This window comes from Ranitomeya imitator, chromosome 2, assembly GCF_032444005.1.
Source record: "Ranitomeya imitator isolate aRanImi1 chromosome 2, aRanImi1.pri, whole genome shotgun sequence".
Taxonomy (NCBI): domain Eukaryota; kingdom Metazoa; phylum Chordata; class Amphibia; order Anura; family Dendrobatidae; genus Ranitomeya; species Ranitomeya imitator.
Genome location: NC_091283.1, coordinates 313,387,244 through 313,400,814, shown reverse-complemented (window position 1 = coordinate 313,400,814; position 13,571 = coordinate 313,387,244). Strand labels below are relative to the sequence as shown.

General features: G+C 42.1%; 1 pseudogene; it reads left to right on the top strand.

Moving 5' to 3' along the window:
* The window catches only part of LOC138666464 (zinc finger protein 850-like), a 132,255-nt pseudogene extending 122,037 nt beyond the window's left edge, over window positions 1–10,218 (top strand).
* The last annotated feature ends 3,353 nt before the right edge of the window (window positions 10,219–13,571 follow it).

Sequence of the window (13,571 nt, the reverse complement as noted above, 5' to 3'; positions counted from 1 at the left end):
GGCAAAATGCGGCTTAGCTGGTTCCCAAGCCCACATTAGATCCATTCAAACAACTGCAGGATGAGAGGACAGAAGTCCAAAGAAGTTCTCACACAATGCGATGATTTCTCTCCTAATTCCAGCACAATAATGTAAATACTAGTGATGAGTGAGCCGCTCTCCACTACTCGATCAGGCATCGGGGAGCTCGGACAAGCTTGTTACTGGAGTGAGTATCGCAGGTGATGGAGCGCCATACTCGAGTTCCCAGCCAATAAACACGCCGGGATTGCCTGCCATACACGGTAATGCCGTAGTCATACTGTGACTGTCCGGCTGCATCACGACATCTATGCAATGTGCACAGCCAATTTTTTGTACCATAGTTTGGCTTTTCTCATGGCACTGTAGGGTTTGGGGACCTGATCTGAGAGTTCTGAACCACCCATGTACCGATTGTAAACCAAGTTACAATCTGGCTTTGGGACTTGTATTGTGGTACCACGAACAGTGACAAGGGAGCTGTTGTCACAGCGTATAGTGGTGAAGAAAAGGACATCCCTTTTGTCCTTATAATTGACCACCAGCATGTTGTCGATGCACTGGGCTCGGCTTTTGCCTTTTCACTGCGTTTGCCAAATTAGTGGCTTAGGCAGGCCTCTCTGAATTTTTCGCATGGCGCCACAGGCAACTTAACCTCTCGCAGAAAGGGTCTTGAAGAAGGGGATGCTGGTGTGAAAGTTATCAATGTGGAGGTCATAAACCTTATCCAGCAGTGGGTGCATCAATTCCCACACAATATTCCCCCTCACCCCCAGGTAATCTGGGTGTCTTTTCCCTTGTAGACCCTAATTCTGTGTGTTTACCCTAGGGTACTCTCGTACAATTTGGACAGTTTAATTCCATACCTGGCCCTTTTTCTGGGCAGGTATTGTTGAAATTTTAGCCTCCCTTTGAAATGAACCAGAGATTCATTTATAGTGATGTCCCTTTGGAGGTTGTATGCCTCAGCAAATGTTCTGCTGAAGTGTTCAACCACTGGCCAAATTTTATATAGACGATTAAAGTTCGGATCATCTCAGGGAGGACACTGCGCATTATCACTATAACGCAATCATTTTTGGATCTCTTCAAATCGTGTACTTGTCATGTTATATTTAGGGGGTTTTGTGTTGTCTCTTTATAAGAATCACAATGGTTTTGCTTCTTTTTAACTGATGGATACAAACGACCCAACTATGAAAGACGGGAACCAGACAGGCACATCTCCAGACAGCGGGAGCCAGGTAGTGATGTCACCATGACCACCTGTCAGTGTCGGCGTTAGTGATATCAGACGCTGAGAGGGGATAATGGGAGAGGGAGCATAACACTCCTTCTCTCATCATTGTGGTTAGCTCTATCGGAATCTAGCCGATACAGTTGAACTTGCGATGATGGGCAGGGGGCACACTGCTGGCACCAGGCCACCCGCCTACTTAAGGGCCCCATAGCGGCCGGGCGGCAGAGCTGGGAGATCGAGTGTCCCTGCACTGCCGCAGAAAGTAACTGTATGGGCATGCTGTGCACGCCAATACAGTTACAGTAGCATAGCTTCGGGTCGGCCCCCTCAGAGCACTGGGCCCAGGGCGACCATCCCCTCTACCCCCCTGGTGGCTACACTACTGCATAACAGCTGTGGACAGAATGCGGCTTCGCTGGTTCCCAAGCCCACATTAGATCCATTCAAACAACTGCAGGATGAGAGGACGGAAGCCCAAAGAAGTTCTTATAAAATGCGATTATTTCTCTCCTAATTCCAGCACAATAATGTAGATACTAGTGATGAGTGAGCCGCTTTCCACTACTCGATCAGGCATCGGGGAGCTCAGACAAGCTTGTTACTGGAGTGAGTATCGCAGGTGATGGAGCGCCATACTCGAGTTCCCAGCCAATAAACACGCCTGGATTGCCCGCCATACACGGTAATGCCGTAGTCATACTGTGACTGTCCGGCTGCATCACGACATCTATGCAATGTGCACAGCCAATTTTTTGTACCATAGTTTGGCTTTTCTCATGGCACTGTAGGGTTTGGGGACCTGATCTGAGAGTTCTGAACCACCCATGTACCGATTGTAAACCAAGTTACAATCTGGTTTTGGGACTTGTATTGTGGTACCACGAACAGTGACAAGGGACCTGTTATACGCCTCAGCAAATGTTCTGCTAAAGTGTTCAACCACTGGCCAAATTTTATATAGACGATTAAATTTCGGATCATCTCTGGGAGGACACTGCGCATTATCACTATAATGCAATCTTTTTTGGATCTCTTCAAATCGTGTCCTTGTCATGGCCATACAGAATATTAGTACTGTAGAGAATATCAGTACTCCAGTATTGCCGAAGCTCTGGTTTTAGGATTATGCCCATATACAGCACAATTCCCCAAAATGTCATCACCTCTGCTGCATCTACAGGGGTCCATCTGATGTATGATGACGTGGGATTTTGGGTGAAAAATAAATTGGCATACAAGTTTGTCTGGGCCACCATAAGATTTATTATTTCCTCACTGAAAAAGAATTTAAAGAATTCAATTTCAGTGAGGCCAGTGGTGTCAAACTGGATTCCTTAACTGCTGATCAAATCCGGGATGACGGGCTGATAATTTTCGGGAGATGCAATCTATATAGGATCGATTGTTGGAGGGGTTGCCTGGGTCCTAGGGTGCCTTGTTGGGTTCATTCCTAACTAGATGAGGAGGACTAAAGGAATGTGGGATCTTCCTCACTGGCTGAATCCGTCTTGGAGGCAAGGAAAAGATATGCCTCCTCTGGTGAATGCCGTCTTGACAAATGGGTCATTTTTATTTTATCTTTAAAAGCCTTGGGGATGTCTGTGCAAGTGGTGCTTTACACGTGTAATGTGTGGAGCTTGTGTATAGGATACTATTTATTAAAAAACAGCAGGTTAAGACCAAAATATCCATAGGTGTCCCTTCTAATTGGGGGAAAGTATCACCTCTAATAATCCTCGGACAGTTCTGACAAACACGGAAAAGTGCCCCTTTATGGAGGTGACAGAAAGTCTGTTTAGTCACTTTAGCTTCATAGTATCAGCTCTAATCCAATGGTGAGAGAGCGATTTACCCTGAAGAGTCACAGATTGTGGGGTTGTTATAAAATGTTATATTTAGGGGGTTTTGTGTTGTCTCCTTATAAGAATCACAATGGTTTTGTTCCTTTTCAACTGATACAAACGACCCAACTATGAAAGACGGGAACCAAGGAAACATGTATTACTCTCATTGTATGGTGCCCCTTTTTTGGCCCCCACACACAGTATAATGTTCCCACAGTACCACCATCCTCAATATTATTTTTGTATTCAAGATAACGGAATGGAGAATGTCAGCACTCACACCTTTTAGAAGATGACTCGGTTCTTCTACTGGTCCATGCTCATAGTCCAGTGGAACGTGGACCAGTAGAAGCGCAAATTAAGTCTGAAACGTTCATTGTCTGTCGGGTCTTTTTTTTGGAAATCACTGAACCTGCCGCCACGCTGCCAGCACTGTTGCACTTTTTGTCATTGTCCTGAATCAAATGAAAAAGGACTGAAGTATCTTCTAAAATGGGTGAGTGCTGATTTTCTTCATTCCATTGTCTTGATTATAAATAGCTTCAGGGATATGCACCACCCTGAAGATTTAATATACTGGAGGTTGTAACATTGGTCCAATGGGTCCATATGCTGGGTAAAAACTTTCTATTTGGTGCCTCAACACTTCACTATAGTTATTTTTGGAATATTTTCACACCTTTTTTTGGAGTTTTTCATGTAATATATGGAAGCCTACAAGGATACTTTGGCATCAAGTAACTCCTGTCTTGGTGTTTTTATAAAAAAAGCATTTATAAAAGCCTCAAACTTCTGTATGTGAATCAGACATGAGATTTAATGTGATAGAAAATTACAGCACAGAGAAGACGGGAAACCTTCATATAGACGGCCGGTGGTGATGGAGTCAGTGACCGACTCTGGCCAAATCTGTTTCTAGAGCCGTAGTAGAAGATGAAGATGTCGTCCTCATCATGAAGTAGTTATTTCTCCTGTCACGTGTAATGAATATCTCCTGCAGTATTGTTAATGCCGATTCTAGGGTCGGTAAATGAGACGAGAATTAGCCTTATGGAAGATGAGTCAATGAGAAACATATTCAGCTGCCGACTCCGAGGAAGAAACTGCTTGTTGTCTGTGGCCTAAATATATAGGTTTTATTAGTAGATGTAAAGTAGGAAACTAAATACTGTAAAATAACAAATCTCAAATATTTCCTTTATTATCTCCAGTAATTGTATTATTACACAGAATTTTTATGATGTTAAATCATCTCATCTTCTTATTCAGATCTCTACAATATCGGATCTTCTCAGTGAAGATCTTCTATATAAGAGAATTTTCCTGATTTTCCCATCAAAGATGCATATGGACAGAGACAAGATGGCGGAGAGGATATTACACCTCACCCTAGAGATCCTCTTCCGGCTTACTGGAGAGGTGAGAGATTCTGATGACGTCACATTACATCATTCTTATCTATGGGAATAACAGATGGACAGAACTGGAGAGGTGAGGACTCTGGAAATGTCTGTAGTGAGATTTATTAATGTGTCTCTCTATAACCAGGATTACACAGTAGTGAAGAAGACCTCTAGTGAGCGCTGTCAGGACCCTGTGTTTGAGGGATGCGGAAAACCCTTGAGCCCAATCACGGGACCTCCTCCTCACCCCCTGATAAATGAGAACATCAATGACGAGAAGATCCTAGACCTTATCTACAAGATGATTGAGCTGCTGACTGGAGAGGTGACACTGCTGGGTATGTTGGGACATTAAACAGTAACACTATGAAGGGATTGGGTAGATGACAGTATCACTGTATGTGTCAGGTTCCTATAAGGTGTCAGGATGTCGCCGTCTATTTCTCCATTGAGGAGTGGGAGTATTTAAAAGGACACAGAGATCTGTACAAGAGCGTCATAATGGAAGTTCCCCAGCCCCTCACATCATCAGGTAATAGACAGGACTAAATACACATGGCCTATAATTATCTGTATGTAAAGAATGAATTCAGTCAGTGTATGTGTTTCCTCCAGATCTATCCAGTAAGAGGACAACACCAGAGAGATGTCTCCATCCTCTTCTTCCACAGGACTGTAAACAAGAAGATCCCAATGTTCCTCAAGATCATCAGGTAGATGGAGAGAAGGTGTCATGAGATCTCCCCTATGATGTGTAGACGGCTGTGAAGGTCTTGTGCTCAGTCTTATTGTCCACCAGTATTATATGTTTTATACTTGTGTAACGAGAACGGTGGAGATGGCAGGATTAGAGCTGATCATAGATGTGACTTCTCCATCTGTCTGTGACTTTTACAATATTTGTTTCAGGGTGAAGATCTGACCCATATTAATACTGCAGAGACATATGTGAGGGGTGATGAGTGGTGTAAAGAGGAGATTCCCACATATGACTACTCAGGTGAGTGTTAACCACTAAATACAGAGAAGTCACAGATTCTTCTGAGACATCGTCTGTGGCTGCTTTATCGGTGGTGTAGTCCATCCGTATTACCAAGATCACCATTTTGCCTTTAGACCACAGCCCTTTTCTATATAACTTACAGCCTGGAGGATCCACCAACCCCCAGGATTGACACTGACACTGACCGTTTCTTGCCAAGATCTGAAAATTGCAAAGTCAAACAGCGTACGTAGAATGTGTTGATAAGAACAGAAAACGGAGGGTAATGATGCTGTTGGCTTCCTAGAACCCTGAGATCTTATTGGATGAATCTACCTTCTCCCCCTTCTGTGCTACTGAATGTGCTCATATGGTCCCTACAAGACCAGGTCCAGTCTTTCTGATCAAACTTCACTTTTATGATCGACAACATTAAATGTGCAGTGAGGCCGGGACTCGTAGAAGCGCTGTTGAGCGTGAAACTGCCATCGTCAGCATTGGCTCACACACTCCTTCATCTGTTCTTTTGGCCATGATGCTTTAAATGTTGAAATAAAGCAAGATTTTTAAGGATCGGTGAGTGCTATCCGTCCTTACTATTTTTTGCATACTCATTGTTGATAATGCCTATAATATTGTGGCTATTGTGAGGCTTAGAAAAAAAAAATTAACATCCAGCAAAATGACACCGGTGGCGACTGTCCAGTTGCATCTATCTCTTACTTATAGATGCTACTGCGCAGGCGCCGCCACCGCCGGTGACATTTTTCTGGCTGTAATTTTTTTTCTAAGCCTCAGAATAGCAAGAATATTTTAGGCATTATCAACACTATTATATGCATTATGTAAAAATGGGGGGCAGGTCACTGAATGATCAGTGACCTGCCATAAGCCAATACAGATGAATATGTAATCTGGGCATCATATAAAGCCCCGCCCAAAGCCCCACCCCAAAGGTCGAGAATCTCATTAACTGAAAACTACGAATACATATTAAGCACAAGACGAATTTAATCTACCAAGGTATTATTGTAATCAGTATAATGGCGCCGACCTGACAGTGTCTGTAGGTTACTGTGCACAATCCTGCTGACAGGTTCCCTTTTAGACATCTCAGCTCTGCACTATTATACACAGTTCTGTTTTAAATGTGTAATATTTCTTCTTGAAACTCATCTAACCGAAAATATTGACCCTTACAGTAGTTTAGATTGTGAATAGTGATGAGCGAGTATGCTCGTTACTCGAGTTTCTCCGAGCACGCTCGGGTGGTCTCCAAGTATTTGGGAGTGCTCGGAGATTTAATTTATGTCGACGCAACTGCATGATTTGCGGCTGCTTGACATCTTGAATCCCCAATACTCGAAGACCACCCGAGCATGCTTGGAGAAACTCAAGTAACGAGCATACTCGCTCATCACTAATTGTGAACTCACCGAGCCCCATACTCTAATTACTCTAGAGAGGTTTCACCACTAGTTATTCATTTATTACTGATGATGACTGTTGAATTTGATCATTTCAGTAGATGTGTTATTGACTTTAGTCACAGTTTTCAACTACAGTAGTGTCCAAAATACTCTGATTTAACCTCTTCCCGCAGCCAGTTTTGTGTTCCTAATCAGGCTCCATTTTTAAAATCTGACGTGTGTCACTTTATGTGATGATAACTTTGGAATTATTCACAAAGGATAATGGAAAACAAATGGATCTTACAAATTATATTCCAAATTCGCACAATACCCTATATACGGTTGTACACTACTGTCTGGGAGCATGGCAGTGTTCAGAAGGGAAGGAGCGCCATTTAGCTATTTGAATGCAGATCTAACTGGAATAGTTTGCAGACAGAGTGTATTGAGAGCACTGTTGGTGGTCACCTGGCATCTCAAAAGATGTCCACCATGAACATGCGTGGCACTACCTTCTCTGCTTTCCATATTCCAAGTATTGCCTTGCTCATTGCCCTTTAACACACTTACATGGATCTGGACTTACATTAGGACCTGTAGGCTTGGACCATGATATTACCTGCTGTTCTGTGGTGTTAGATGTCAAGAAGAATAGTCAGGCAGCTGAGTCAGAACCAGAAGGACAGAATACAGAATCAGAAGACACAAGAGTAGTCAGTAAACAGTCCATGGTCACATCAGAAAACAAAAACACAAAGCCGCAAGCTGAGCACAGATGACGGGACCAGAGGAGAACAGTGCTGTATCTGGCAAATTGCAACAATATGCTTTGAGCATTAGTGGGATGTTGGACTTACCAATTGGCTGAAGTATGGAGCAGATTACTCCAGCTGGACAGTGGGAACAGATCCCAGATGAGATTGGACACAGAAATGACAGAAAACCAGAATAGTCAAAGTCCCCATAAAGTGATTCCATTTTATAAATTAATTCATTGAGTGTTATAATCTATAGGAGGACTTCACAGCCACTTTCCAGAAATTAACACGCAGTGGATGTTGGAGAGTGAAAATTACACATTTGCCATTTTATTACCCAACACATAGTGCCCAAATTGTGCTCCAGGAGACACACACACCATAAATTAAGTGGGTTATTCCCACTATAGTATTGCTAAATACAGGGATCCTAAATGTTGTTTGAGCACACTGCAAGACTCAGAAGTGAGAGCGGATTTTGCTGGATTGGTTTAGAGAAATCTTATTGGTTTTCAACAGCCTTTGAGCCACTAATAGTGTGGGAACCTCTGTTTTTCCATTGACAGATGATGGACCTGAGTGGAGACTTGTTTTTTGTGAGATGACAATTGGTGTTATTTTTACCTACATAACATTAGTTTCTTATTATTCGATATTTAGGAGGCAGAATGAACAAACAGTTTAACACGACACACTACTGGCTCACCCAATAAGGTTTTCTATTAGACTGAACTGTCATTGTCTTGGTAAATAATTAAATTCTATTACACAGCTTGCCATTTTTATGGAAAGTAGAAATGTTCAAAAATATGAAACTCAAGGAAATTTTATTAAAAAAATAATTGTTTTTTGTCTTAGCAGATGACTGTACCTGGAGATCAGAGGGACAGCTGACATCTTCAATTTTTAAATCGGATGATCTTGAGATCCTACAAGATACAACTGAAGTAAATGCTATTACTCCAGATATACCATCTTCCATTCACAGTAAATATCTGTCATTTGATCCTATGAAACAAGTCCCATCTTCTGATAAATTACCGACTACAAAGGAAAACCAAATTCACAACAGAGGCATTAAAAAACAAACTTCTTCTAAAGCAAATAAGTCAATTTCATGTTCAGAATGTGGGAAATATTTTACACAGAAATCACATTTTGTTAACCACCAGAGGACTCACACAGGGGAGAAGCCTTTTACCTGTTCAGAATGTGAGAAATGTTTTAATCGTAAATCATGTTTGGTAAGACACCAGAGAATTCACACAGGGGAGAAGCCTTTTTCATGTTCAGCATGTGGGAAATGTTTTAATCGTAAATCACGTTTGGTAAGACACCAGAGAATTCACACAGGGGAGAAGCCTTTTTCATGTTCAGAATGTGGGAAATGTTTTAATCTTAATTCAAACTTGGTTAGGCACCAGAGAACTCACACAGAAGAGAAGCCTTTTTCATGTTCAGAATGTGGGAAATGTTTTAATCATAATTCAAACTTGGTTAAGCACCAGAGGACTCACACAGCGGAGACGCCTTTTTCCTGTTCAGAATGTAAGAAAAGTTTTAAACAGAAATCAGAGCTTGTTATTCACCAGAGAATTCACACAGGGGAGACGCCTTTTTCATGTTCAGAATGTGGGAAATATTTTGCACTTAAATCAAATTTTTTTATCCACCAGAGGACTCACACAGGGGAGAAGCCTTTTTCGTGTTCAGAATGTAAGAAATGTTTTAATGTTAAATCAAGTTTGGTTAGGCACCAGAGAATTCACACAGGGGAGAAGCCTTTTTTATGTTCAGAATGTGGGAAATGTTTTACACAGAAATCGGATCTTGCTACTCACCAGAGAATTCACACAGGGGAGAAGCCTTTTTTATGTTCAGAATGTGGGAAATGTTTTATTCTTAACTCAAGTTTGGTATGTCACCAGAGAATTCACACAGAGGAGAAGCCTTTTTCATGTTCAGAATGTGGGAAATGTTTTAATCTTAATTCAAACTTGGTTAGGCACCAGAGAACCCACACAGAAGAGAAGCCTTTTTCATGTTCAGAATGTGGGAAATGTTTTAATCATTATTCAAACTTGGTTAAGCACCAGAGGACTCACACAGGGGAGACGCCTTTTTCCTGTTCAGAATGTGGGAAATGTTTTAATATTAAATCACGTTTGGTTAGGCACCAGAAAATTCACACAGGGGAGAAGCCTTTTTCCTGTTCAGAATGTGGAAAATGTTTTAACCGTAAATCGGTTCTTGATAGCCACCAGAGAACCCACACAGGGGAGAAGCCTTTTTCCTGTTCAGAATGTGGGAAATGTTTTAATCGGAAAGCGCATCTTGTTAGACATCAGAGCAGTCACACAGGGGAGGAGCCATTTTCATTTTCTTAATGTGGAAAATATTTTACTTGGAAATCAGCTGTTAACAAACATCAGCGATATCACATGGGGGACAAGCCTTTTTATGTTCAGAATGTTGGAATCGATTTAACCAAATTGGATCTTCTTAAAAGGAGTTGTCTCTTGTCATTCCTCATGTTTGATGACAAATGGAAAAACTAAACTTATTAATTCCAATTGTAAAACTATACCCATAATTTACCCCCTGAAGGTTAGTTAGAAGGTGACTAATAGAAAAAACATATACCCCACGTTTCAGTATACAGGGTGAGGTGAGGTACACACACTCGCTCTCAAAGCCTCTCATTTCTATGGCATTTGTCGTCCTCACAAAGGCGACTCATCGGGAGACTTTATTTAATATTGACCTAAAATCATGTATCATGTTATGCGAAACAGTCAGAAAACTAGCCACATATAGGCAGATCCCAGACTTCAAACTATATACTTCATAAGTTTATAAGCCACTCCAGTGGTGGTCAGTCAGGAATAGAAAGTATGTGAAAATACAGTATAATTATTGTGTTTTTCTCCTATAGGGACTGCCCTAGTTTGGTATTGTAACAGCTGTCAATTAGTAGTGCAGACAGGTTGTCCTAGACTAAACTCCGTTTTCAGATGGCCCAATATGTACCACTCATGAAACACTTACCTGCTACAGAGATCATTAACAGCTTCTAACTAATGGCCATGCTGCGGTCTGTCAGGGAATGAGTGCAATATCGTTATAAAGACTAGGGATGTGTGCAACCATAATGTCTGGGAGATCTGTGCTATTATTTAGTATGAATATGGAAATTATATCTGGAAGTTAAGTGTTCACTGAGCGGTATATACTGTATTTTCACATGCTATCTATTCCTGACACTTATAAACTTCTGAAGTATATATCAAAAACATATTCTAATGTGGTGGGTGCCATAAAAGAAGAGAAGTGATAAGGAGTACAATTAAAAACTGTGTATGCCACCATGAAAATGCAGTCTAATCTGCAGGCACCATGTTATCGAGCAGGAGGATCCGAGTAGATTGATATATAGTTTTGTAAGAAAAGATTCAGAAGAACCTGTGTTTCGATCTGTTAAACTTCTGCTTTTTTTGGGATTTTTGGTCCAGTGGGCGGTCCTATCAGTGACATACGAGAACGCTGTCAGTCACTGATAGGACCGCCCACTGGACCAAAAATCCCAGAAAAAGCAGAAGTTTAACAGATTAAAACACAGGTTCTTCTGAATCTTTTCTTACTATATATCAATCTACTAGGATCCTCCGGTTCTATAACATGGTGCCTGCAGATTAGACTGCATTTTCATGGTGACAGGTTCACTTTAAGTGTTGATGTCTGGTGGGTCAAGAAAACACTTTTGTTTGTTTAAGCCTGTAATATCGACTTTTATTGTGCACTTATCCTTAACCACTACTGATGTTCGCAGATATGCTAATTATGCATTTTATTATTTAGCCAGTTTGTTGACATTTAAAGCAGAGAGGGAAAAACTATACAAATAGTTAAAATAATCAAGTAATCCTACTTGATCTTGTCTCCATTCTTACCCTTTATGTAAATACTGAATGAGGGACACTTGTTAAGTCTAAACATAGGTTACATGCCTCTGTATGGAGAGACTGAGAGAGAAACAGCCAGAGAGATTCTGCCAAGACATTCATACATCCCAAAAGGACCAGAGACAAGACGGCAGCCATTTTACATTATGGTTCCATCACGAGGGTCACGGATCTATCATTCTATAGGAAACAACCTAGGGATTTTCAGCCTCAGTTGGAAGAATACAAATCTGCTCCATTGACCATCGCTGAATCATGTATACGTTTGGAGAAGCTAGGTAGTGATCTTCGGATCAACTGATCTTGTATGGACTTAATGGACTGTCATCTTCCTATACTTGTTGTTCCCGCCTCTCTGTGTGCGTACCACAGGTGGAGCAGTCGCCCCTGGAAGATGAAGCCAGGTAGTGATCCTTGGATCAACTGGCCTTGTACCTTGTATGGACTCATTGGACTGTCATCTTCCTACACTTGTTGTTCCTTCGTCTCTGTGTGCGCGCTACAGGTGGAGTAACCAACCCGCGAATATGAAGCCAGGTTGTGATCCTCGGATTAACTGGCCTTGTATAGACTGAATGGACTGTAATCTTCCTACGCTTAGAATATATCAATGGTTAGCACTCGACAAGACAATATGGGTATATGGTGCTAGGGAAAAGGGACCATTGGCCCCGTAGATACAAGTTCAATATAGAATCACTGCACTCATACAATGGAAAAGGTCGCTTTACTCATCACTGTTAATATTCACCTGAAGCATACCTTTTCCATTGTATGAGTGCAGTGATTCTATATTGAACTTGTATCTTCCTACGCTTGTCGTTACCTCCTCTCTGTGTGCGCGTCACAGGTGGGGTAGCAACCCCAAAAGATCTGAAGTCATGGCTGCTATTAACCCGGCCAGTCAGCAGAAGGGTGAGACTCTGTAATGTGTACCATATTGGGTATTTTGTTGGGACTGTTCCATGTGTTATCTGCCTGTTTTGCGGTTCAGTAAAGCATTGCCACACTGTTTTACTGTCATCCTGTGTTGTCTGAGTAGCATTTTGCCCATGTTAAAAGGAGAGCGGCAGTTTGGCGGGACGATCCCTGGTCCATGTGGTTTTGGCTAGCGGACGGCGCTTATTACAGTCCGGCAGGGACAACCATAGAGGTCTGCTGGAGACCTGGTTGTCATGCCAACCCATTGGTGACCCACGATCACGTGACGGGGTCACCGATGAGTGTGATTTCCAGCACGCTTCTCCATTACTAAGCCGTGGGCATGAGGTTACCGGTGACATAAACCCCACGACTATTTCCCCACTTGCCACCGTTACAGGGCAAGTGGGAAGACCCGGGCAAAGCGCCAGAATTGGCACAGCTAATAGATGTGCCTTATCTGGGCAGCTGCGGGCTGCTATTTTTAGGCTGGGGGGTCAATATCCATGGTCCCTTTCCAGCCTGAGAATACCAGCCCCTAGCTGTGAGCTTTAGCAAGGCTGGTTGTCAAAAATAAGGTGGACCCCACTCCGTTTTTTTATTATTTGTGGGGATCCCTCTATTCTTGATATCCAACCTTGCTAAAGCTGACAGCTGAGGGTTGCAGCTTACTGTAATGCTCCTTCCCTGGCACCCGTCCATGTGGTACTGATGCTGGACATGCATGCCACACATGTTCCGCAAGTATTACACACCACACGGACACTGACATCTCCGGTACCGGAAATATCAAGACGTGTGAAAGAGACCTTATAGCGGGTTTTTATAGCAGGTTTTTATGTTTGGCTGCTGTCACGCACTAACAGATGCTTTTTATTGCAAAAAATAGTTTTTCCATCACATTTTGAGAGCTTTAATTTTTCCATACTTTGGCCCACAGAGTCATGTGGGGTCATGTTTTTTGCGGGACAAGTTGACGTTTCTATTGGTACCATCTTTGGGCACATGACTTTTTTTTATCGCTTTCT